Source organism: Panonychus citri, unplaced genomic scaffold (genome assembly GCF_014898815.1).
Source record: "Panonychus citri isolate SS breed McGregor unplaced genomic scaffold, ASM1489881v1 Contig00140, whole genome shotgun sequence".
NCBI lineage: Eukaryota > Metazoa > Arthropoda > Arachnida > Trombidiformes > Tetranychidae > Panonychus > Panonychus citri.
Window position 1 is genome coordinate 981235 of NW_026515545.1, and position 24436 is coordinate 1005670.

Here is a 24436-nt window from a genome sequence, read left to right on the forward strand (position 1 = left end):
GTAACTCATTATTTGAACAAATAGATTTAGCTATTGGATCAGTGAATACAACTCAGAAAAACAATATGTATCATTATCAAGCGTACCTTGAAGACTTGGTTTTCAGGCCACCAAATAATGTTGACAGTGGTAGAGAGGCTGATGAGTCACGATCCTTTGGATTGATTGACTTATATTTTCGATTACATTTATCAATTTGTGAACAAGATAAGTTATTAATTAACGGCGTCCCATTGACTTTCATGTTCACTCGAAGTACTGATTCATTTTCATTATATCGTTATGATGCAAAAGATACTGATACTTATAAAATCGATTTCAAGCAATTTGCAGTACATATTAAACGTGTTAAGCTATTCTCAGAAGCACAATTGGCTATTGTTACTAGTCTTGAAAAGTCACCAGCAAAATATTTCATTACACGAAACGAAACGAGAGCATTTACAATCGAACAGGGAATTTCATCAGCGACTATTGAGAATGTATTTATTGGACCATTACCCGTCGCGTATTAATTGGATTTGTAGTGATGGAGCTAAATCAGGACTTATTGAAGAAGATCCACTTTTCTTTCTATAATATAACATACTTGGCATTGAATATTGATGGTAATAAATGCCAGTATTGCTTATACACCAAGTTTCAAAGAGGATCTATGTATGAGAGAATTCGTCAACTTATATAGGTACTTTAATCAGGATGAAGGTGTACCACAACTCGATCTCAAATACAATGATTATAAAGCAGGAAAAACCCTTTTTGCTTTTGATTTAACACCTGATGGCTCAATTGGAGGAGAAACAGGAACATTATCTTTGCTTAAGAGAGGTGTCACTCGTCTTGATATTAAATTGATGAAACCACTTACACGACCAATTAAAGCGATTGTTTTCGCTCAATACGATAACTTAATAACTATTGATAAAGACCGTAATGTAATGATTGATTACTGAACATGTTAACAACACGAGATCTCAATAAATTACTTAGAAAAGTAAAATGGTATGGAGGAACATTCCCATGTGATATGTTACCGAAATACATTAAAAAGCCTAAATCATTCATTATCAATTTAGATCCTAGTTATAAGACTGGAAGTCATTGGGTTGCTTTACACTTTGACAAGAATAATCAAACTATTTCGACTCATTTGGAAGAAATCCACCAGACACGATTCTCTCATTCATTGATTCTAACTCTAACTATTTAAAAGTTAACCATAATAAGTATCAAGGCAATAGTTCAATTGCTTGTGGTTTTTTCTGTATTCTATTCATTCTTCTTGTTAACGATTTAAATCGATTCTATCGAATATTCCGTAAATGTAAACATATATATAATGAAAAAAAAGTTTTGAAAACAATAAATGATTTGATTTGAATATGATTTTTAATATTGTTGAAATATTTTATTATTGATCAGCTCTCAATGAGTAGTGACCGTAAGCTAAAGTAGATATTCCATCTTCTCGGATATATCTTTTGTTATCAAAGGGGGTAATACATAATTTTTGATATTTCAAAAGTTGAATTTCATGTCGAACTGCTTGGAGTCTATGCATAGTAAGTCTAACATTGGTACTTGCATCAATGGCTTTTTTATAATCATCAAATGTGATGCGTTTCATTGCCGCTCGATTGACCCCTTTAGCTCGTTTCTTCTCGCCTTCGTCCGATTTATAAGCGTATAGTTTTGACTTGAGACCAATGAATTCAAACATTATACCACCAGAAAGTTCATCTTTTAAAAAGCCAATTTTCTTTTCACGGACGTTTGAAAAATATCGATGTTCTCTTGGGTAATTGCTGGTGTCGAGAATACTATGCATTCGAGCGATAATGTGATCATTTGCAGCGTTTTTAACCTCATAGATGAAACTATCGGTGTCAGTATATACAAGGTTAATGTTATTCCCATAAGTTGCTTTAAAATGGTTGTAGTGAAGATCGTACATCTTCATTTTGGATAACTCTAATACTGTGAAGCCAATCGCAATAGGTTTATCCATAATTATCTGTTTTCTTTTCATCTTGAAAAGAATACGGTCTTCATCAAGTATCAAAAAGTTTTCGCAGGTGTTATCACGTCTTCTCAGCGGATGCATTATCCAAAACGAGCTCAACATGAGTATGTTTTCGTTTATCTTCTATGGTCTTTCCATAGATACTGTTGACCATCAACTTCCAAAAATCTTTTTCAAAATTGGTTGATGACTGTTTCCTCTGTTCGGTACAGAATTCAACATATGGCTTAAGCCAAGGTGCTTGTTTGAATCTTATAATGCGATGAATTTTCTTTAATTTCATACCTTCTTTCAGGTAAAAGTAAAGAGTTTGCCATGAACAACATATTTTCTCCTTCAAAATGTTGTAACCAATTTTGGGACTTTAGTACTTTTGTTTCCAATAGCAGCAAGTCGCTCGGCAATAGCTTTTGGTACGGGCTCAGGGTTCATCACTTATTGATTGTTTATAAGGAGCTAGAGGGTAATCATTATGTTTATCATGAAGCTCATCTGGATATTCAAGATCTACTTCAAGAATGAACCCACTCGATAGATCAGAGTCATCTATATCGAGTATTTTATAAATGACATTTATAAATTGACCAGCAGGAACCCATGAGAACTCGCCAACTGGTAATTCTTGACATTGAATACCCATATAAATTATTAACGTCAAAGTAAGCCAAACTTGTAGGTTCTTTTGTTGAATCATAATTCGGACATGATGTATTGTTGGCTATTATGTCTTTGGATACCTGAGTGAGACCACCTCTGATACCTTTTCTACCATTAACAGCATGTCATTGTCTGTAATTAGTTCAAGTTTGATTTTGGTTTTCTTGATTGCTGCAGCCCGCAAATCCAGGAGCGGAGAAGTGACACGGGTCAATACAAAATTTCTGAAACTTGTCCTTCGAAAGTTTTCAAATATTGCAGCTAATAAGGATGTATCAACTTTAAGGTAAATGTTGTGAAAATCCTTCAATGTTTGACAGTTAAATCGGTTCCAAATGTTAGTCACATGATCATACATTTCATCAGTTACATGAATCTGTCAGCGTAGGTAAAAGCTTCTTTAGATGGTAAATGATCTAGATCAAAATCAGAAATTGAGTTAAAATACTCATATGGAGACAAGCTTTCTTCATTAATAATTCAAATGGTGTGTTTTCTGGGAAACTCTTGTCATGAAATGTTTTTGATATCATCGGGTACAGATTGAGCCAGGTTATCAAGTGATGCAGGTAAAACTGTAGCTATCCAGAAAGATAAAGTCATCAAGCATGCGATGTACTTCTCCATTGTATGGGGAATCAGCCTTGGTGGGTTTTTGAACATTCCAGAACGTAAAGCGCCGATAATGATGTGCCCGTCAAAGTTTTTCAAATTATGAAAAATGACTGGAATTTTAGATGGCACTTGATACGCTACATTGCATGCTTGGTGTGGGACCTCTGAACTGACCAGTGAGATGATCATGATCACGAACCCTATCATGACCCAAACATTTACCACAGATATGCAATTCTGAATAGCTTCAAATTCCTGTTCATCAAGTGAGACATACTTAATGGTTTGAAGTTTTCTTGTTTATGCTCATCTATGGTTTTTAATATCTAATGACTTGAAAAATTGTTGCCTAACATTTTCACCAAAGTAAAGTTTTTACTGACGATATTTCGATTCCAATCGACTGCAATTAAAGCATAACTAACTGGAACTAAATCGGCTAGGATTTTCTCAGAGTCAGTTCTATTAGTTGATAATGTCTCAAAGTCGCCATAAATAATATATGGAAAACGACTTTCCTTTCGATAATCATTCCTTGTGATTACTGATTTTCGGCTCCCGGGTTGTGGTAATACCAGTTTTTGAGGTGTATGATTTAGACAATCATTTCTATGTGCATCTAATCTTTCTTGGTTATTGAATGAGCAGATGCAACGGTAACAGAAATAGTTGTTACGTGTTCCAGATGTACTGGCAAGTCGATTGAAATTAGTGATTGTGAAGTAATGGTCATTATATAATAGCAGATTAACGTGCTTTGTATTTTCTTTGTCCATTACTTTAATTGGCCAAATAGTTTTTGAGTCAACGTCATAACTATAAACGTTAACTGAGATGGCATTTTTTCTGGTGAACTTTTTGATTTGATGCACCGATACATTACCACGCACATCAGAGAAGTCATAGAGATCCAAGTATCTTCGATAAAGTGTAACTCTCTGTGGGTTGTATTGGGGGGTATGTAGTCCTGCAAGAACTGAATACATGAAACAGTCACTGATAGTATCAGGTGATATTAAACACTTTTGTTTTCAAGTCATTGGGGTTGTATCGATCTACCCTCCTTTATGTGGCTTGTAGAGACCAAAATTACATCACAATGGATGAACCTGGCTACTGTCCTGAACCTTTTTGAGTATATTGATCAATAAATGAATCAATTTCTGATAAAGCCTTGCCAATTTTTGCCATAATATCACTAGCTGGATAAAACTTAAGCAAGGTTGAGGTGAAAGTTGGCTTCACAAACTGGGAACCATCGAGCGATTCTTTTACCATTTCAACTTGGATACTGATTCCAGCCTTTATCAGTTTTAGTTTATCGATACCTATGTAATATTAATAGAATGTTGGTTCTAGGATCAGTTATAGTTGTAAATTTAAGTTATAAGAATCAATGGATAAAAAAGATCAGACCTTGTACATTTCATATTTGAATGTCAACACATGAAAAGATTCACTTTCATTCATTTAAAAGTTTGAACAGAAAGCATACTTCCGAATTTCAAAATTTGTTGTATATTTAGACCAAAGTCTTGGTAAACGCCACTTACATCGGCTACTTCTAAATTGTCAGCTCGATACACAACGAATCTCTTTCCATCGCTGTAGATAGAAGGTGGAATCGGTTGATGTCACCAGGAAAATGAACGTTTATTACCGGTGGTGGTACACCACAAGTCTTTAGGTGTAGTTTATACATTCCGTAGCGTTTGTACGGTTTTTTCGAACAACGTGGACATTTGTATGTTTGTGTTGTTGATAAGGTATTATTCTCATTTTCAGATGATTCAGTTGATGAGAATGAAAGTTCAGTGGCAGATGAGGTAGAGGAATTATTAACTGATTCCATATGAACCGTTTCATCATCAGAACTCTAGAATGAATAAATAAAATGAATGTTAGTAATCATTTTCTATTTGAAATATTGTTCAGTTTGAATGTTCATAATAGATGAATGGAAATATATTAACAGTACATAATGAATTTTAATTAAGAAAATATTTTATTGGATTTCATCATTTTAATTTATCATCATAATCATAATCAGCATAATCATTTATTTTATCAATCATCACATTTTTTATTAATCATCATATATTTTTAATTAATCATCATTAACATAATTTTTCTTTCATTTTCTCAGGTTGTATATTTATATAAATTTTTAAGTTGTTTTTTTGTCATCATCTTTATCAATTTTTGGCTTTTTATTGCCAACATCAGCAAATAAATTTTTATATTTTTTGGTTTTCTCGCCCAACTTTTTCTCAGCAGCGGCGATATTTTTTTCCATTTCGGTTTTTTTCACCTTCAGGAGTAACCAATACTCGTTGGTACATACCAATAAGTTTCTGCTCGATTTTATCGGCAGCAAAAATTTTCGTCCTTTTGACAGAGCCATATTTGCTTATGGATGTCATTTTGCATTTCCTTCATTTTCTGAGCTCTTTCCTTGGCTCTAAATTTGGCCTTTTGGTTTTTACTTAAACCTTCAGGGTAACGCTGTAAAGAAAAATTCATCCATTATGAACATTCAAACTCAAAATTCATGTATCAAGAAACCTTACCTGGCTATCCATTATATCAATTTTTAGAATTAGTATATAATTAGAAAAACTCAAGAAACACGTAAAGAATATCTATTGAAAAGAAAAAGAATATAAGGAATAAATGAATTAAAAACATATATAAATTCAGTATAAAAGCTTATTACAAAAGACTAAAGGACAAACTCGAAGGTCATCACAAAAATCTAATGAATGATTTGAAAAAGAAGTCGGCTTAACTTACAATATAAAACTCAGTATGAATTTTTTTTTTGTTGAAGAAGTTAGGGTTGAAAATGTTGGTGAAAATTGAGAGAGAAAATTCAAGAAAACGAAAATCTGAATGGATGAATAAAGAAAAAATTGTTAGAATAAAATTATATAAATTAATGAAACATGAATTAGAGTTCAGAAAAGTTTGGCATCACTAGAGATGTAAGGACAATCCCGAAGGTTATCACACACATCTCTTGGACTCGCATTTTAACATAAATGTGAACTTATCAATTCAAAAGCTGGAGACAAACTTAGCTTAAAACTGTAGGTTATGTTATTTATATCATTAGTTTTGACTAGGTGACCATAGACAGAGAAATAGACAGAGAAAAGAAAGAGATGGTCACGTGACAAAGAAATAGACAGACAAAAGAAAGAAAGTAGACAGAAAGAAAAAATAGACAGAGAGATAGACAGACAAAAGAAAGAAGAGATGCCTACGTGTCAAAGCGAAATGAAAGAGGTGCCTACGTGACAGTGAATTTACAATGCCAGATGTTAAATTCTAGATGTTAAAATCAGATGTTGCATGCCAGATGTTGGACGATGTCCAATCAAATTCAAGCAGATGTTTAGTGTTTCTATTTCTCTTTCTACACTTGGAATAAACATTGCAAGTCCCGTTAAGGTCTCAGTTTGTTTTTATCTTTCGTAGTGGTAAGTTGATTTTCCATTTTCTAATGCGAGTCCAAGAGACGATTGTGATGGTCTTTGGGACCGTCCTTTCGTCTCTAGTGATGAGCAAAAGATAGAACAATTAGCCCTGAGAAATGAACTTATCCTTTTTATCTTTCTTTAGTTATTATTCAGATTCATATATTCAAATATTCAGAAGTTTTATATACATATCCCGATTCAAGCGTTATTTTTTGAGTCTTTCCATTTAGTGATAAGTATGTTATAAGATGTTTTTATATAAGGCTAGTCTTAGAAATAATTGTGATGAGCATCAGGCTTGTCTTTTTATCTCTAGTGACAAGTTTTAATATTATAGTTACAAATTATTTTTGTTGGATTAACTTATTTTTATCATTCTAGTTTAACTTGCTACCTCCTAAATAGAATACCTTAGTTTGCATCAAAATGGTTCTCTCGTATAGAGAAGAGTGAGTATAGCAAATAAAATTAAGTTGAGAATAAATATTTAATTTGATGCTTCTTTCTTATAATCTATTTAAGAGGTTACTGCATAGTAAATATTTGGATATTTACACGATATTGATCGTAAGAGCTGCCCCTATTGAAAAGGAATTAAAAGAGTATGGTTACCATTACAATGGTAATGATCTACCATACGACCAATTTGATTTAGAGGGATCAATTTTAAAAGTACTGCGAAGACCGAGACCACCTCCGCACAGTTCGGTTTTCCATAAGTATAATGAACTTTTGGAAATTGATCTACTAAGAGTGCAAGCTATACACATTATGCGAACACTGAATGCGTGATCCTGAATATCTTCCTGAGGTTTGCTTTGATGAAGATTTAAGCATCCGTATGAATTAAGACCATTCATCAATACCATTTAACTTTCAACATTCAAAGTGGTAAGTTCATATTTTGTCAGTAAAAAGTGCAAGTCCAGGAGATGATTGTGATGACCTTCGGGGTTGTCCTTTCACCTCTAGTGATGAGCAATGTTGGTCAAATATAAAATAACTTACATGCAAGTTTTACTAATCATTCAATTTTATTTATTACCTTCAGATATTTCTCAGAAGACAACAGATTTTTCCCGTTATTTTCATTTGCATTTTCTCTCATTAACTCTCAAACTTTCGAAGTGGTAAGTTCATATTTTGTCAGTAAAAAGTGCAAGTCCAAGAGATGATTGTGATGACCTTTGGGGTCGTCCTTTCACCTCTAGTGATGAGCAATATTGGTCAAATATTTAGTAACTTACATGCAAGTTTTACTAATCATTCAATTTTATTTATTACCTTCAGATATTTCTCAGACGACACCAGATTTTTCCCGTTATTTATATTTACATTTTATCTCATTACCTTTCAACATTCAAACTGGTAAGTTCATATTTAGATAATAAAAAGTGCAAGTCCAAGAGATGATTGTGATGACCTTTGGGGTCGTCCTTTCACCTCTAGTGATGAGCAATATAGTTCAAATATTCTGTAACACATATATGCATTCATTCAATCTTATTTGTTTCTCTCCAGATATTCAGTTACATCACCATTTTTTCCTTTGTCATTATATATATATATATATCTCCAACTTTCAGAGTGGTAAGTTCATATTTTGATAATGAAATATGCAAGTCCGAAAGATAATTGTGATGACCTTTAGGGTTGTCCTTTAAACTTTAGTGATGAGCAAAGATAAAAAGATTAGTTATATGATTACTAATCAACAAGTCTTTTCAAATTTTCAACCAGATTATAAAAATGGAAAACCGTCTTGATAGACGAATAGAAAATATCAATGATAGAAATAGAAGGATTATGGAAGATTTGCGATTTTGTTTAAACGAGTTTTCGCAACAAGTTGTCCAGATAATCATCAAGCTCAAAGAATTTGGCTTCAATTTTGATAACTGGACCTTACCTTTTAAACTAGGCGATTTACCTGGATCTATTAAAGAATTGTTAAAAAGAAAAATGCCACCCCAACATTGTGTAACATACAATCTGGTTGTTCAATTGAATGAAATTGATCTTTTGCGAGTCCAATTACTCCATCACTTGACAGCTCTCGAGCAAAACCCATTATATACACCTTCCCCTATTGTACTTAATTAAGAAACATGATTCAGTCCATTTTTGTCGAAAATATCAAAAAATATCTACTATATAACCATGTTAAAAAGAAGAGAAAATAACTCATAACTCACAGATATCAAACATAAATTATGAGAGAGAAAAATAAATATCAAATTGCGTAAAATTAAAACTGATCATGATTTATTTCATATATTGAAAATTCAATCAGTTTACATTGAATCTGTTTATGAGCCGGAAGATTTATAAATAGGAATTAACATATTTGAATTAGTTATTTAATTGAGAGTATACATGATAGAGTTAGTAGGAGCGTGTATATTTTCGATTAATCCTCGTAAGATTTGCATCCGTATAATATCGACTTCAATTAGTTCACAACATAGTGGGTAAGCGGGGTGTTCTTTTTCGGGTAATTTACGTTTTAATATGTGTGGGATTTCACGGTTTCTCGTATACTCATAAGTCCATTCATTTATACTTGACCAACCCATCTCTTCTATTCGTTTCCTTAGATGTTGAGCCCGATTTGTTAGAACAGTCATTTTATTCCTTGCAGTGTCCTGATTTATTATTCTACTAGCCATGCTTCGCTGAGGAATAGACGGAACTTTTATCAGTTTAACTGTGATATTTTCACACGGGATAAAGTAAATATTCAAACAGACGCAATAAAACCAGTCAATATCAATTCGTTATAATTTAAATTTAGTATTTATTTAAACGTAAAATGTTTCTTATATGTATACACTTTTCAATTATTTGTACTTGTTGATACTTGATTTTCCATGAATCTTAGTTGTTGAATCTTGGCTTTCATGAAGTTTTGAAGACGCATCAATAATCTGAAGAACCCTTCTTCATATGTAAACTCATAAAGAAGGTAAATTTTATTGATTATTGTATTGTACCATTTGATATTTTCACGTGTAACATTAGTATCGTTACTCGAAGTTACATTTACAGTTTCCGCTTCGGCTTTCATTCTGCAGAGCTCACTGAAGTAATCCAGAATTTCATCTCGTAGATTTTGAGCACCTGTGAGTTGAAATTGTTGCTCGAAGTAAACAAGTTTATTGAGAACGGAAATATAAAACTGTTCCATTGTCGTTGATTCACGGTTAAAAGTTGATTGACTCAAGATCATCAAAAATCCACAATTATCACTTTTCGTAGTCAAATTGGTTGAAATTCACCCAAAATTCACAATTAACTTTTTGATGTTTACACTTATAAGCTCAAACTAGAAATGATATAAATAGAATTTATTATGTGATAACACAATGAGGGAGTGGAAAAAGCTCCCTTATAACAGCCAATAGATTTCCAACTAATCAGAACTAAGATACATCATTATATTGAAGCTTAAAAAAGCCAAAATTGTTGATCAGGAAATTACCAGATGGCGCCACATGTGCTAGAAGTGTACTTGTATAGAAAATTCCATTATAATATTTAATAACACATCTTATGAAGGTTTTCTGAAGTGTGCCAGAAGTTAACCCATATATAATAACATCATAGAACACTCGGTATTCAGAAGGCTCCAAAAGATGGTTTTTTCATAGTGTGCCAGAGGTTAACTTGTATACTTGACCCCATATACAGGGTGCCCTAAAGGGCACCCCGTATTCAGATCACACCGTAGGATGATTTTCTTCACTTTGGTACACCCTGTATAAAACTGTGCCAGAGGTTAACTTTTTATACTACTTTCATCTATGAGATCCAAGAGCTTTGCTCTCGAATGAACAGTCAGATGCCTGAGAACTTAATGATTAGTTTTATCTCTGAACGATTCTTACCACAGATCAAATTTGTCACCACCTTACAAAATCCAAAGTCATTGAGTGAGTTAATCGAGGCAGCCAAATTAGCTGACAAAGCCTTAGTTAATGGTGAGGTCAAACCTAATCATAATTTTAGCCTCGAGTCTAATTCATCAAATGCAATTGAGAATAAACTATTAAACACTTTGAATCAATTGCAATCAAAATTTGATCAATTGGAAGAAAAGCTGAATACCTTTACTGCTAAAGCATTCAATCAGAATCGAGTCACTTGTAACTTCTGTGGTCATCGTGGCCACACCGAAGAAAATTGTCGCCACCGAATGGCAGCGATTCAAGCCAATAACTTTCAGCCAATTAGTAGTCAACTGACTCAACCAGCTCAGTCAAACCAACAAAACTTACCATTGCAATCCAATGCTATGCAATCACAAGATCAATCGATTCAGAGAGAGATTAAGTTAATAACTTAATTACCTTGTTTTTCTCTTCTCTCTATCTCTCACCTAAAAGTCACCTTGGAATTGTTATTGTAAAGGAAAATAAATGATTGTAATTTTAATCAGAGACTAACTCTCGATCAGTGAAGATCGAAAGGTCGAATTGGAAAATTAAATAAAGTGATTAAACGTCCAACCAAATAAGAATCAATAAGTTTCCTTTTGTTAAAATTGAAAATTGGTAATTGTGCTTTTCTGAATAAATAAAATCAGTTATTTAAGTTCCAGTGAAAAGTGAATGTTAATACTAATTAGTTAAATCAACTATTTAACCAACAATTTGGTGCTCCCGTGTGAGGGTGAAATTCAATTCGAAAAAAACCAGTGAACTAACTTTCTTTCCCTCTTTCTTTAAAAATTGTAAACAAATAAATTGTAACTTCTTAAAATCTTCTCTCTCTATGAAAACCTAATTGTTAACAGGAAAATCAACATCAACCATATAAATACTAACTGACCCGAATATTGGTAACCAAATCAAACAAAACAACAAATTGGTAAAAGGTAAAACCTTTTGATTTATCATACATTTCCTCCTCACCCAATTCCAAACAATTAGTGATAATTCCGTTGACACAATAACGAATCAGTGAAGATTCATTAGGTTAACCTTGTCACTTAAAATTAACACTTACAAAATCAACAGCGTCATTCAAAATTGTTTGATTAGAACCAGTGAAGGTTTAAGTCATACCAAAGTGAAACGGAATCAGTGAAGATTCGCGTTGAACTCAAAAGGTGAAACGGAATCAGTGAAGATTCACGTTAAGCTCTTAAAGTGATTCAGTGAAGATTCACGAGTTGAAAGGAATCATTTAACATTTAAATTGAACTTGCTCAACCCCTGCTTTGATGCATAAAGACTTACTTCACCTTCGAAATTGAGATTCAAATTGAATTCTCAAACGAAACAATCTAGTTATAAATTAATCACTCATTTCACCCAATCAATTACCCCCATTTCATCGAATAACCATTAACAAGCGATAATAGCTTAGAGTAACTCTAACATTGAGTTACATCTTAAGGTTATCATCAGATCAAACAATCATAAATCTAAATTATAAAAGATTGATCAATTATAAATTTTCATCTGACTGAAATCAGCAACAAGTGCATCCACTATAACTAAACTGAACTTTAACTTTAACTGATAATTTTCGAAATAAAACAACGAACTCCCGTCAACCTTCGCGTATCATTCAAACAACTAAACAAATTAACTATAAAAACAATTACCAATCAATATCTAATGATTCAATCAAATCAACAAACAACAAGATAATCATTCAATGATCATCATCATCAGCAAATAACTACATTGACTTTAATTAACCCTCAACAAGTGATAACACCTTTTAACCTTAAAATAACCTTACCACACGTCAATTAGTTGCTTCAGTCATAGATTATCATTAGATTAAAACTAATCATAAACATATGAACAATCATAAACTTTTATTATTCTTTGATTAATATCATAATATCAAAATGTCAGTACCTCCTACTGCACCGTCATTATCATCAACATCTAATCAAGAATTTAATCAACCAGCCCTTCAGTCATGAACATTAATCTTTCTAACCTTTTAAAGAACCATATAACTATTGAACCTTTCAGGGGAGATAATGAGGATGTAGTTGACTGGTTGGTCCAATTTGAATTTGCCTCTCAAGCTCTAGGCTTAAATGCAACCGAAATGTTTAAAATAATTCCATTTTACCTTCAAGGCTCAGCTCGTCGTTGGTACAACTTAACCGTTAGCTCCTTCGGACCAGCGAATAAGCCAACGACTTATGAACAGCTACGAGAATGTATGATAACCGGCCTCTGTCCAGCAGATTATCGTACTCACCTCTCTCAACAACTTCATAATAGCAAACAGAAACCAGGCCAACCAACAACTAGCTTCATCTATGAGATCCAAGAGCTTTGCTCTCGAATGAACAGTCAGATGCCTGAGAACTTAATGATTAGTTTTATCTCTGAACGATTCTTACCACAGATCAAATTTGTCACCACCTTACAAAATCCAAAGTCATTGAGTGAGTTAATCGAGGCAGCCAAATTAGCTGACAAAGCCTTAGTCAATGGTGAGGTCAAGCCAAATCATAATTTTAGCCTCGAGTCTAATTCATCAAATGCAATCGAAAGCAAATTGTTGAACACTTTGAATCAATTACAATCAAAATTTGATCAATTAGAAGAAAAGTTAATTACATTTACTGCTAAAGCCTTCAATCAGAATCGAGTCACTTGCAACTTTTGCGGTCATCGCGGCCACACCGAAGAAAATTGTCGCCACCGAATGGCAGCAATTCAAGCCAATAACTTTCAGCCAATTAGCAGTCCACTGATTCAACCAGCTCAGTCAAACCAACAGAACTTACCATTGCAATCTAATGCTATGCAATCACAAGATCAATCGATTCAGCCTAATCAACCACAAGTCAATCAACAAGCCTCACCAGCCCAGATCAATCAACAACCGTTCTACAATCGTAGTAAACGGAGAGACAATAGAAATTATCAAAATCGTTCTAGTAATGATCGAAACTGGAGAGAGAGAAATGAGAACAGGCAAAGAGAGAATCCATCTAACCAGCAAGAGCAAACAAATCAAGGTCCTCAAATTAGAACCATCACTAAAGTTGATTATGATGCAGAAGATGATGATTACACTAGTGAAGAGGAAGAGCCTCAGGTCTCAGCCATTTGCTCGATTTTCAAGAAAAAGCTAATCCATCAACAGATTAAAGTTGATAATCATAGAGTTGAAGCCATGTTCGACACCGGCTCTGACATGACCCTGATTACGAAACAATTAGTTGAGCAATTGAAACTGAATTTAGAACCATATAAAGGTCCAACTCCCCTAGCGGCCAATGATAAGCCAATTCAAATCTTAGGTCAAGTCGATATTACAATCAAGATCAGTGACAATAATTCAGCTCTATTGATAGTAACTACAGTCCAAGTAATCGATCGATTACCCAAACAATTTAGTGTCTTAATCGGTCAAGATGTTATGTCAAAGGCTAATATAGTGATTGATTGTTCAGCCGGTAGGGTACACATTAACAGTCAACCAATCAAACAAATTGATACTGAAGTAACTAATCAAAGTGAATCAACTGAATCAATTGAAACAACTGAAGCAAGTGAAAGTGAATCATCTACTATCGATATCGACAACATCGACCGTTCCATCACCATCGATATTGACAGTGAAGTCAGTGATAGTGATAAAGATAAATTGTACGACCTTTGCAACGAATTTCGGGACGTCTTCACATGAACCAACGTGAGATTGGCCGTTCAAGTCTGTTCACCCACTCCATCGATACCGATAATCATCCTCCAATTGCTTGTGCTCCTTACACCCAAGGTGCTTCAAAAAGGGAAATAACGAAGGCTCTAATAGATGAGATGCTCCTGGACGATATTATCGTTGAGTCCTCCTCTCCATGGTCATCCCCTGTTGTCCTAGTTAGCAAGAAAACCAAAGATTGGAGACTTTGTGTTGATTATCGTAAATTGAATGCGATCACCAAGAAAGATCGATATCCGATTCCCGATATTAACACCTCACTCGATTGCCTCCAAGGTGCAAAGTATTTCAGCTTACTTGACCTTCGAAGTGGCTACCATCAAGTCGAATTAAACCCAGTCGATCGAATTAAAAGTGCCTTTGTAACAACATTTGGAATGTACGAGTATAAAGTGATGCCCTTTGGCCTCTGCAACGCCCCCGCCACATTCCAGCGATTAATGGACGTTTGCCTGGCTGGCCTCAAATACAATTCTTGTCTCGTTTACATCGACGATATTATCATATTCAGTCGAACCATGAATGAGCATTTTATCGATTACGATCAGTCTTCAACAGATTGAGAACCGCCGGACTGACCCTCAAGCCCGAGAAGTGTACCTTCTTCAAAAAGAAAATTCTTTATCTTGGCTATGTCATCAGTGAAGATGGACAAGAACCAGATCCTGAGAAGATAAGGACAATCCGTGATTACCGATTCCGTTAACACTTCGAGATGTCCGAGCTTTTGTTGCACTTTGCTCATATTATCGAAAATTCATTCGCGATTTCGCTAAGATCGCTCGCCCTCTCACTCAACTGACACGAAAAGAAGCACCTTTCATTTGGGGCTCTGATGAACATGAGTCCTTTGAACAACTAAAAAAGTTGCTCTGCTCCACTCATGTCCTCGAACACTTCGATCCAAATCGCCCAATTCAATTAAGAACCGATGCTTCTGATTTTGGATTAGGTGCGATTCTCCTCCAGCGTCACGATAATAAATGGAAGCCGATCGCCTACGCCAGCCGACAATTACAAGGAGCCGAAGTCAATTACCCGATCTCCGATAAAGAATGTCTCGCCATTATTTACGCCGTAGAAAAATTCCGCCCCTACCTCGAAGGATCCAAATTCGAGATCATTACTGACCATTGTGCCTTGTGCTTTTTAAGGTCAAAGGCTAAACTTCCTCCTCGCCTTATGCGTTACTCCATAACCTTACAATCGTTTGATTTCACTATCATCTACAAGTCTGGAAAAACTCACGCTGATGCTGATTGTCTGAGCCGTTACCCGACTCATGATCCTGAATTTAACGATAAAGATGAACAATTTGAACAAGGTGATGAGATCTTCACCTTACTAATTCAAGAGGACTCCAAAGAAACGAGTAAACTACTTGTTGAACAACATAGTGATCCTTTCATTCAATTAAAGATGAATCAATTATCAAATTTGGACTCTCTGGATAAATTAACAAAAACTAAACTTGTTAATAATCATCGTATCAGAAACGGATTACTAGAGAGAAAAATTATAACCGAATATGGTAGCCGATGGGTCCAAGTGGTTCCTGAGACTTTAATTGATGAACTTTTGAAATCTTATCATGATGATCCAATCGGAGGTCATTGTGGAGTCTATCAGACTTACAATCGTGTTCGTCAACGATATTATTGGCCAAAGATGCACCAGGTGATAACAAATTACATCAAAAATTGTCGCGATTGTCAATTTAATAAACAAACAAAAGTCGATGCACCAATGAAATCAATTCATGTTGGTAAACCTTTCGAGAAACTGGGAATCGATATAGTTGGTCCATTACCATTTTCATCAGGAAAGAAATACATCATTGTGGCCACTGATTACTTTACTCGGTGGGTGGAGACCAAGGCGCTCACTCATAAAACCGCCTCGGTAACGGCAAAATTCTGATCGAAAACATCGTTGCTCGCCACGGTTGCCCCGCCTCTATCCTTTCTGATCAAGGTACCAATTTCACTTCATCAATAATTCAGAAACTCAGTGAATTTATGACTTCTCGTTGGCAATTTTCAACCGCCTATCACCCGCAAACAAATGGATTAACTGAGCGTGTCAACCGAACCCTTTGCCAAATGTTAATTCATTATTGTCAAGAAAATAAATCGAAATGGACTCAAATGCTACCCCTAATTACCTTCGCTTACAATACAGCAGCGAACAGCAGCACAAGAGCTTCCCCATTTTATCTCATATATGGTCGAGAAGCCAATTTCCCCGTCGACATCAACCTCTCACCCACCAGTGACCAAACCAACATTGATGATTACACTAAATTCATCATCAACGAATGGAAAACTATCAGAGATCAATCGAAAATCTTCTCTCTCGAAGCTAAAGAAAAACAAACAGCCTATCATGATTCAAAATCCAAGATTGTGAATTTCGAAATCGGTGAAAAGGTCCTCTACAAGAAAAACATTCGAACCGACAAATTAGACACCAGAAAAGAGGGACCGTTTACCATCACTGATAAAATTGGAGAAACAACTTACATCATCAAGAATGATGAGCACGAAATTCGAGCCCATGCCTCTCAATTATCAAAGTTTAATACTAGAGATCGCAGGTCTCGATCACTATCGCCCTCTCATCTCAACAAACAGATGATGATACTCATCATTTTCTTTCTAATGAGTCTCGTTTCTGGAACTGAGTACGGTGCTGACATAGTCTGGAGATCAACGAAACATAAAATAATCACTGGACGGAAAAACGTGAACTATACGATCATCATACAAAACCCTTGCTTGCAAATTCAACCACCTGTACATGGGACCATGAGCATCATTCCGCAACGCTGTGACATTCATTCTAAGGGACTGATAAATAAATTCACTTGCACTAGGCTCATAAAGACCGCACCCCACTGCAAAAAGTATATACAATCCTTTTGTGATCGAGAATCATACAAGCGAGAAGATGTGTTTGAACTAGCACGAGAACATTGTGAATCTTATGTTGAAAATCAACTGACCCTCTCCCTCTTTAATACAAATGCTACCGAGTTAAGAAGACGAAAGAAAGAAATCTACTCAACTCTTTTGATTGGATCATTAGCTGTGATTGGGTTCGGTACAATTAAGAATTGGATTCTCCAATCTCCAAATAATGATTTATTAGCAACAGCCTCAAATCTAACCTACGAAATATTGAATAACCATCAAAATAACCTTAAGCACATTGCAGATCAGATCTACTCGATGAACACTCGCCTAGATGAGTTAGAGCGAATGATCCCAATCACCTCGCTCCAATCCGCTACTGTCGTTTACCAAACACAACGAGTTAACGAAATCATGAGAGAGACCAAAGTCGCGATGGAAAATGGCGAAAAGATACCAGAAAGTTTATTGAACTTCTTCAAGGTAGAATTACCATGTGGGAAAAGCTGTCCCTTAAGCTCCATGGAAAATTGCAAAGTAACATTCAAATCAATCAACAAAACAATCTTTGTCGAATTATTATTTAGGGTCGATAATTACGCTGATGATCTCGTCATCCACAAAGTTGATCCATTCACCTTAATTCAAGAAGTGAATAACACTGAAATCTGCATCAAGAAGTATGTTGGCCCGAAGTTTATCGTGGTAAACACCACCTCGAAGCCGCCTGAAATGTGTGAAGCAACCGAAGATGATTTTGCATCGAAAAAACTAAATTTTGATACGGGAAAGTTCTGTCAAAAAGTGCCTGAGGTCGGATTATGGACATTATCAGATTGTGTTCAAATTGGCTCTTACGAATTTCAAATTAAAAAACCCCAAACGAAAATCGTTAACGAAGATTTTTTTGTCTATTGTTATGGCCACAATCTCACCATTTTTAACGTCACCCGACCTTGTCCAAACCAAGTACTGAAAATATCCCGCTCAATGTCATTCCAGATCGGCCAAACCTCGTACACATCTAACGACCTAACATTCACGCATGAGAAAGACGTGACTTCCTGGTCGACAACAATCAACTGGCAATTATCACCCTACGATTATGAGCGAGTAAAATTAGAACCAGAAAAGTTAGAATTGCTCAAAAATGTAGTCATTGAAGCTCAACGTCAAACCAATGAATCTTGGTTCACGTACTTAAAACGTGACGCTTTTAACCTCTTTCTCGGACTCATTTCCCTTTCTATTCTCATCATGTTGATCCTCAAAATCGTCAAAATAATCTATCAACCTAGACCAACAGTTTACTCAATGATCACTGAGCCTGTCATCATAAACAAAACTAAGAAAAAGAATAAGGATAAAACTTTCCCAATTAAGCCCGACTACATCCCAATTAACCAACTATTCTAATTTCAAGTTTATTTTATTTTCCTTTTATTAGATGCCCGGTGATAATTCTCCTTTCCTCTTTATCACCAATATATTAATCTTGACTCGATACTTGCGAGGAGTATTTAACCAGTTCGGTGTTCCCGTTTCCACTCCAATTAGGAATAACAAAAATTTCACCGTACAATGTACTCAATTAGACAATAGAAAAATGGCCAAGGTAACGATTTCCGCTGGAAATCAAAAAGATTTAGATTACGGTTACCAAGAAACCAAGAAAATCCTGAAATTTTGCCCCATTGTATCTAAGTTAAGGGAAAAACATTGTGCAATTTGCTTCAGATATGCACACGAAACCCGCGATTGCACCTTCTGCGCTGCCTGTCTTGAGAATGGTCACCAAATAGCTCATTGTTCCTGGTTGAGAAAAGGTGAAGATCCTCCACGAGTTAACCTCATCTCTACCGATGATCAACCTTCTTCAAAACGACGGAAAGTGAGAGAGAACCCCATTTTCTGGAAAAACGTTGGGAATTTTGACTCCAAATTACTGGAAAAGTTAAAACCTATCGGTAAACCAGAAGATGAAAAACCTACATTAGCTATCGACACAGAAGGTATGGCCGTTGACGGTAAAGCACTTTTCGTCACTCTCGCCGGTTGGTTCAGCAGCAATGGACTTGGCGCCCAAGTAATCTATTGCGAATATATAAAAACAACGAACGTCGCTCATTTGACCACCCCCATATCTAGCGTCCAGATGCAACAAATTCAAGATGGAAAGCCGCTAGAAGAGGTAAAATCAAATATCTTACTGGCCTGTGGTGGTAAAAGAGTTTTGATATTTGATTCCGACGATAAAGAACTAAAAAAGATAAATATAAGCGATGGTGATCTTAAAGAATGGAAAATCGAAGTGGTCAATGTCCAGAAACTCTATGGTAAAATTTCATTGGAAAAACTAGTTAACTTCTTCTTTCCTCATTCAAAGGGGTTGAAAAGGGACTCATATAATCCTCTCAACGGTCATAATCCAGGACTGGACTCATGTTTCACGATCAAATTGTATCGAAAGTACTTAGAATTAACCAAAGAAAGAAAGCGAATACCATCAGCAGATGAAATAAGAATGATGCTAACGGCTAATCAAAATTATTCGAATTACAACCCCCTTTGTTACCTCTAAATCATTCGCAGGTACTGCCTCAAATTGGTCATTCGGAGATGAAATGAAATGTCAAAGAGATAGAGAGAGAGATTAAGTTAATAACTTAATTACCTTGTTTTTCTCTTCTCTCTATCTCTCACCTAAAAGTCACCTTGGAATTGTTATTGTAAAGGAAAATAAATGATTGTAATTTTAATCAGAGACTAACTCTCGATCAGTGAAGATCGAAAGGTCGAATTGGAAAATTAAATAAAGTGATTAAACGTCCAACCAAATAAGAATCAATAAGTTTCCTTTTGTTAAAATTGAAAATTGGTAATTGTGCTTTTCTGAATAAATAAAATCAGTTATTTAAGTTCCAGTGAAAAGTGAATGTTAATACTAATTAGTTAAATCAACTATTTAACCAACACAGCCTAATCAACCACAAGTCAATCAACAAGCCCCATCAGCTCAGATCAATCAACAACCGTTCTACAATCGTAGTAAACGGAGAGATAATAGAAATTATCAAAATCGTTCTAATAATGATCGAAACTGGAGAGAGAGAAATGAGAACAGGCAAAGAGAGAATCCCTCTAACCAGCAAGAGCAAACAAATCAAGGTCCTCAAATTAGAACTATCACTAAAGTTGATTATGATGCAGAAGATGATGATTACACTAGTGAAGAGGAAGAGCCTCAGGTCTCAGCCATTTGCTCGATATTCAAGAAAAAGCTGATCCATCAGCAGATTAAAGTTGATAACCATAGAGTTGAAGCCATGTTCGACACCGGCTCTGACATGACCCTGATTACAAGAGAATTAGTTGAGCAATTGAAACTAAATTTAGAACCATATAAAGGTCCAACTCCCCTAGCGGCCAATGATAAGCCAATTCAAATCTTAGGTCAAGTCGATATTACAATCAAGATCAGTGACAATAATTCAGCCCTATTGATAGTAACTACAGTCCAAGTAATCGATCGATTACCCAAACAATTTAGTGTCTTAATCGGTCAAGATGTTATGTCAAAGGCTAATATAGTGATTGATTGTTCAGCCGGTAGGGTACACATTAACAGTCAACCAATCAAACAAATTGATACTGAAGTAACTAATCAAAGTGAATCAACTGAATCAATTGAAACAACTGAAGCAAGTGAAAGTGAATCATCTACTATCGATATCGACAACATCGACCGTTCCATCACCATCGATATTGACAGTGAAGTCAGTGATAGTGATAAAGATAAATTGTACGACCTTTGCAACGAATTTCGGGACGTCTTCGCTACGAACCAACGTGAGATTGGCCGTTCAAGTCTGTTCACCCACTCCATCGATACCGATAATCATCCTCCAATTGCTTGTGCTCCTTACACCCAAGGTGCTTCAAAAAGGGAAATAACGAAGGCTCTAATAGATGAGATGCTCCTGGACGATATTATCGTTGAGTCCTCCTCTCCATGGTCATCCCCTGTTGTCCTAGTTAGCAAGAAAACCAAAGATTGGAGACTTTGTGTTGATTATCGTAAATTGAATGCGATCACCAAGAAAGATCGATATCCGATTCCCGATATTAACACCTCACTCGATTGCCTCCAAGGTGCAAAGTATTTCAGCTTACTTGACCTTCGAAGTGGCTACCATCAAGTCGAATTAAACCCAGTCGATCGAATTAAAAGTGCCTTTGTAACAACATTTGGAATGTACGAGTATAAAGTGATGCCCTTTGGCCTCTGCAACGCCCCCGCCACATTCCAGCGATTAATGGACGTTTGCCTGGCTGGCCTCAAATACAATTCTTGTCTCGTTTACATCGACGATATTATCATATTCAGTCGAACCATGAATGAGCATTTTAATCGATTACGATCAGTCTTCAACAGATTGAGAACCGCCGGACTGACCCTCAAGCCCGAGAAGTGTACCTTCTTCAAAAAGAAAATTCTTTATCTTGGCTATGTCATCAGTGAAGATGGACAAGAACCAGATCCTGAGAAGATAAGGACAATCCGTGATTACCCGATTCCGTTAACACTTCGAGATGTCCGAGCTTTTGTTGCACTTTGCTCATATTATCGAAAATTCATTCGCGATTTCGCTAAGATCGCTCGCCCTCTCACTCAACTGACACGAAAAGAAGCACCTTTCATTTGGGGCTCCGATGAACATGAGTCCTTTGAACAACTAAAAAAGTTGCTCTGCTCCACTCATGTCCTCGAACACTTCGATCCAAATCGACCAATTCAATTAAGAACCGATGCTTCTGATTTTGGATTAGGTGCGATTCTCCTCCAGCGTCACGATAATAAATGGAAGCCGATCGCCTACGCCAGCCGACAATTACAAGGAGCCGAAGTCAATTACCCGATCTCCGATAAAGAATGTCTCGCCATTATTTACGCCGTAGAAAAATTCCGCCCCTACCTCGAAGGATCCAAATTCGAGATCATTACTGACCATTGTGCCTTGTGCTTTTTAAGGTCAAAGGCTAAACTTCCTCCTCGCCTTATGCGTTACTCCATAACCTTACAATCGTTTGATTTCACTATCATCTACAAGTCTGGAAAAACTCACGCTGATGCTGATTGTCTGAGCCGTTACCCGACTCATGATCCTGAATTTAACGATAAAGATGAACAATTTGAACAAGGTGATGAGATCTTCACCTTACTAATTCAAGAGGACTCCAAAGAAACGAGTAAACTACTTGCTGAACAACATAGTGATCCTTTCATTCAATTAAAGATGAATCAATTATCAAATTTGGACTCTCTGGATAAATTAACAAAAACTAAACTTGTTAATAATCATCGTATCAGAAACGGATTACTAGAGAGAAAAATTATAACCGAATATGGTAGCCGATGGGTCCAAGTGGTTCCTGAAACTTTAATTGATGAACTTTTGAAATCTTATCATGATGATCCAATCGGAGGTCATTGTGGAGTCTATCAGACTTACAATCGTGTTCGTCAACGATATTATTGGCCAAAGATGCACCAGGTGATAACAAATTACATCAAAAATTGTCGCGATTGTCAATTTAATAAACAAACAAAAGTCGATGCACCAATGAAATCAATTCATGTTGGTAAACCTTTCGAGAAACTGGGAATCGATATAGTTGGTCCATTACCATTTTCATCAGGAAAGAAATACATCATTGTGGCCACTGATTACTTTACTCGGTGGGTGGAGACCAAGGCGCTCACTCATAAAACCGCCTCGGTAACGGCAAAATTCCTGATCGAAAACATCGTTGCTCGCCACGGTTGCCCCGCCTCTATCCTTTCTGATCAAGGTACCAATTTCACTTCATCAATAATTCAGAAACTCAGTGAATTTATGACTTCTCGTTGGCAATTTTCAACCGCCTATCACCCGCAAACAAATGGATTAACTGAGCGTGTCAACCGAACCCTTTGCCAAATGTTAATTCATTATTGTCAAGAAAATAAATCGAAATGGACTCAAATGCTACCCCTAATTACCTTCGCTTACAATACAGCAGCGAACAGCAGCACAAGAGCTTCCCCATTTTATCTCATATATGGTCGAGAAGCCAATTTCCCCGTCGACATCAACCTCTCACCCACCAGTGACTAAACCAACATTGATGATTACACTAAATTCATCATCAACGAATGGAAAACTATCAGAGATCAATCGAAAATCTTCTCTCGAAGCTAAAGAAAACAAACAGCCTATCATGATTCAAAATCCAAGATTGTGAATTTCGAAATCGGTGAAAAGGTCCTCTACAAGAAAACATTCGAACCGACAAATTAGACACCAGAAAAGAGGGACCGTTTACCATCACTGATAAAATTGGAGAAACAACTTACATCATCAAGAATGATGAGCACGAAATTCGAGCCCATGCCTCTCAATTATCAAAGTTTAATACTAGAGATCGCAGGTCTCGATCACTATCGCCCTCTCATCTCAACAAACAGATGATGATACTCATCATTTTCTTTCTAATGAGTCTCGTTTCTGGAACTGAGTACGGTGCTGACATAGTCTGAGATCAACGAAACATAAAATAATCACTGGACGGAAAAACGTGAACTATACGATCATCATACAAAACCCTTGCTTGCAAATTCAACCACCTGTACATGGGACCATGAGCATCATTCCGCAACGCTGTGATATTCATTCTAAGGGACTGATAAATAAATTCACTTGCACTAGGCTCATAAAGACCGCACCCCACTGCAAAAAGTATATACAATCCTTTTGTGATCGAGAATCATACAAGCGAGAAGATGTGTTTGAACTAGCACGAGAACATTGTGAATCTTATGTTGAAAATCAACTGACCCTCTCCCTCTTTAATACAAATGTTACCGAGTTAAGAAGACGAAAGAAAGAAATCTACTCAACTCTTTTGATTGGATCATTAGCTGTGATTGGGTTCGGTACAATTAAGAATTGGATTCTCCAATCTCCAAATAATGATTTATTAGCAACAGCCTCAAATCTAAC

At 35.8% G+C, this 24436-nt stretch overlaps 1 protein-coding gene and 1 long non-coding RNA gene across 3 annotated transcripts in view; one reads left to right on the forward strand and one right to left on the reverse strand.

Moving 5' to 3' along the window:
* The window catches only part of LOC128395049 (uncharacterized), a 112528-nt gene that overhangs the window by 18615 nt on the left and 69477 nt on the right, over positions 1-24436 (reverse strand). The gene's annotated exons all lie outside the window — the stretch shown is intronic.
* Positions 7601-8154, forward strand: LOC128395051 (uncharacterized). The gene is made up of 3 exons (XR_008326493.1): positions 7601-7668; positions 7829-7907; positions 8068-8154. It is a non-coding gene; the product is annotated as an uncharacterized LOC128395051 (long non-coding RNA).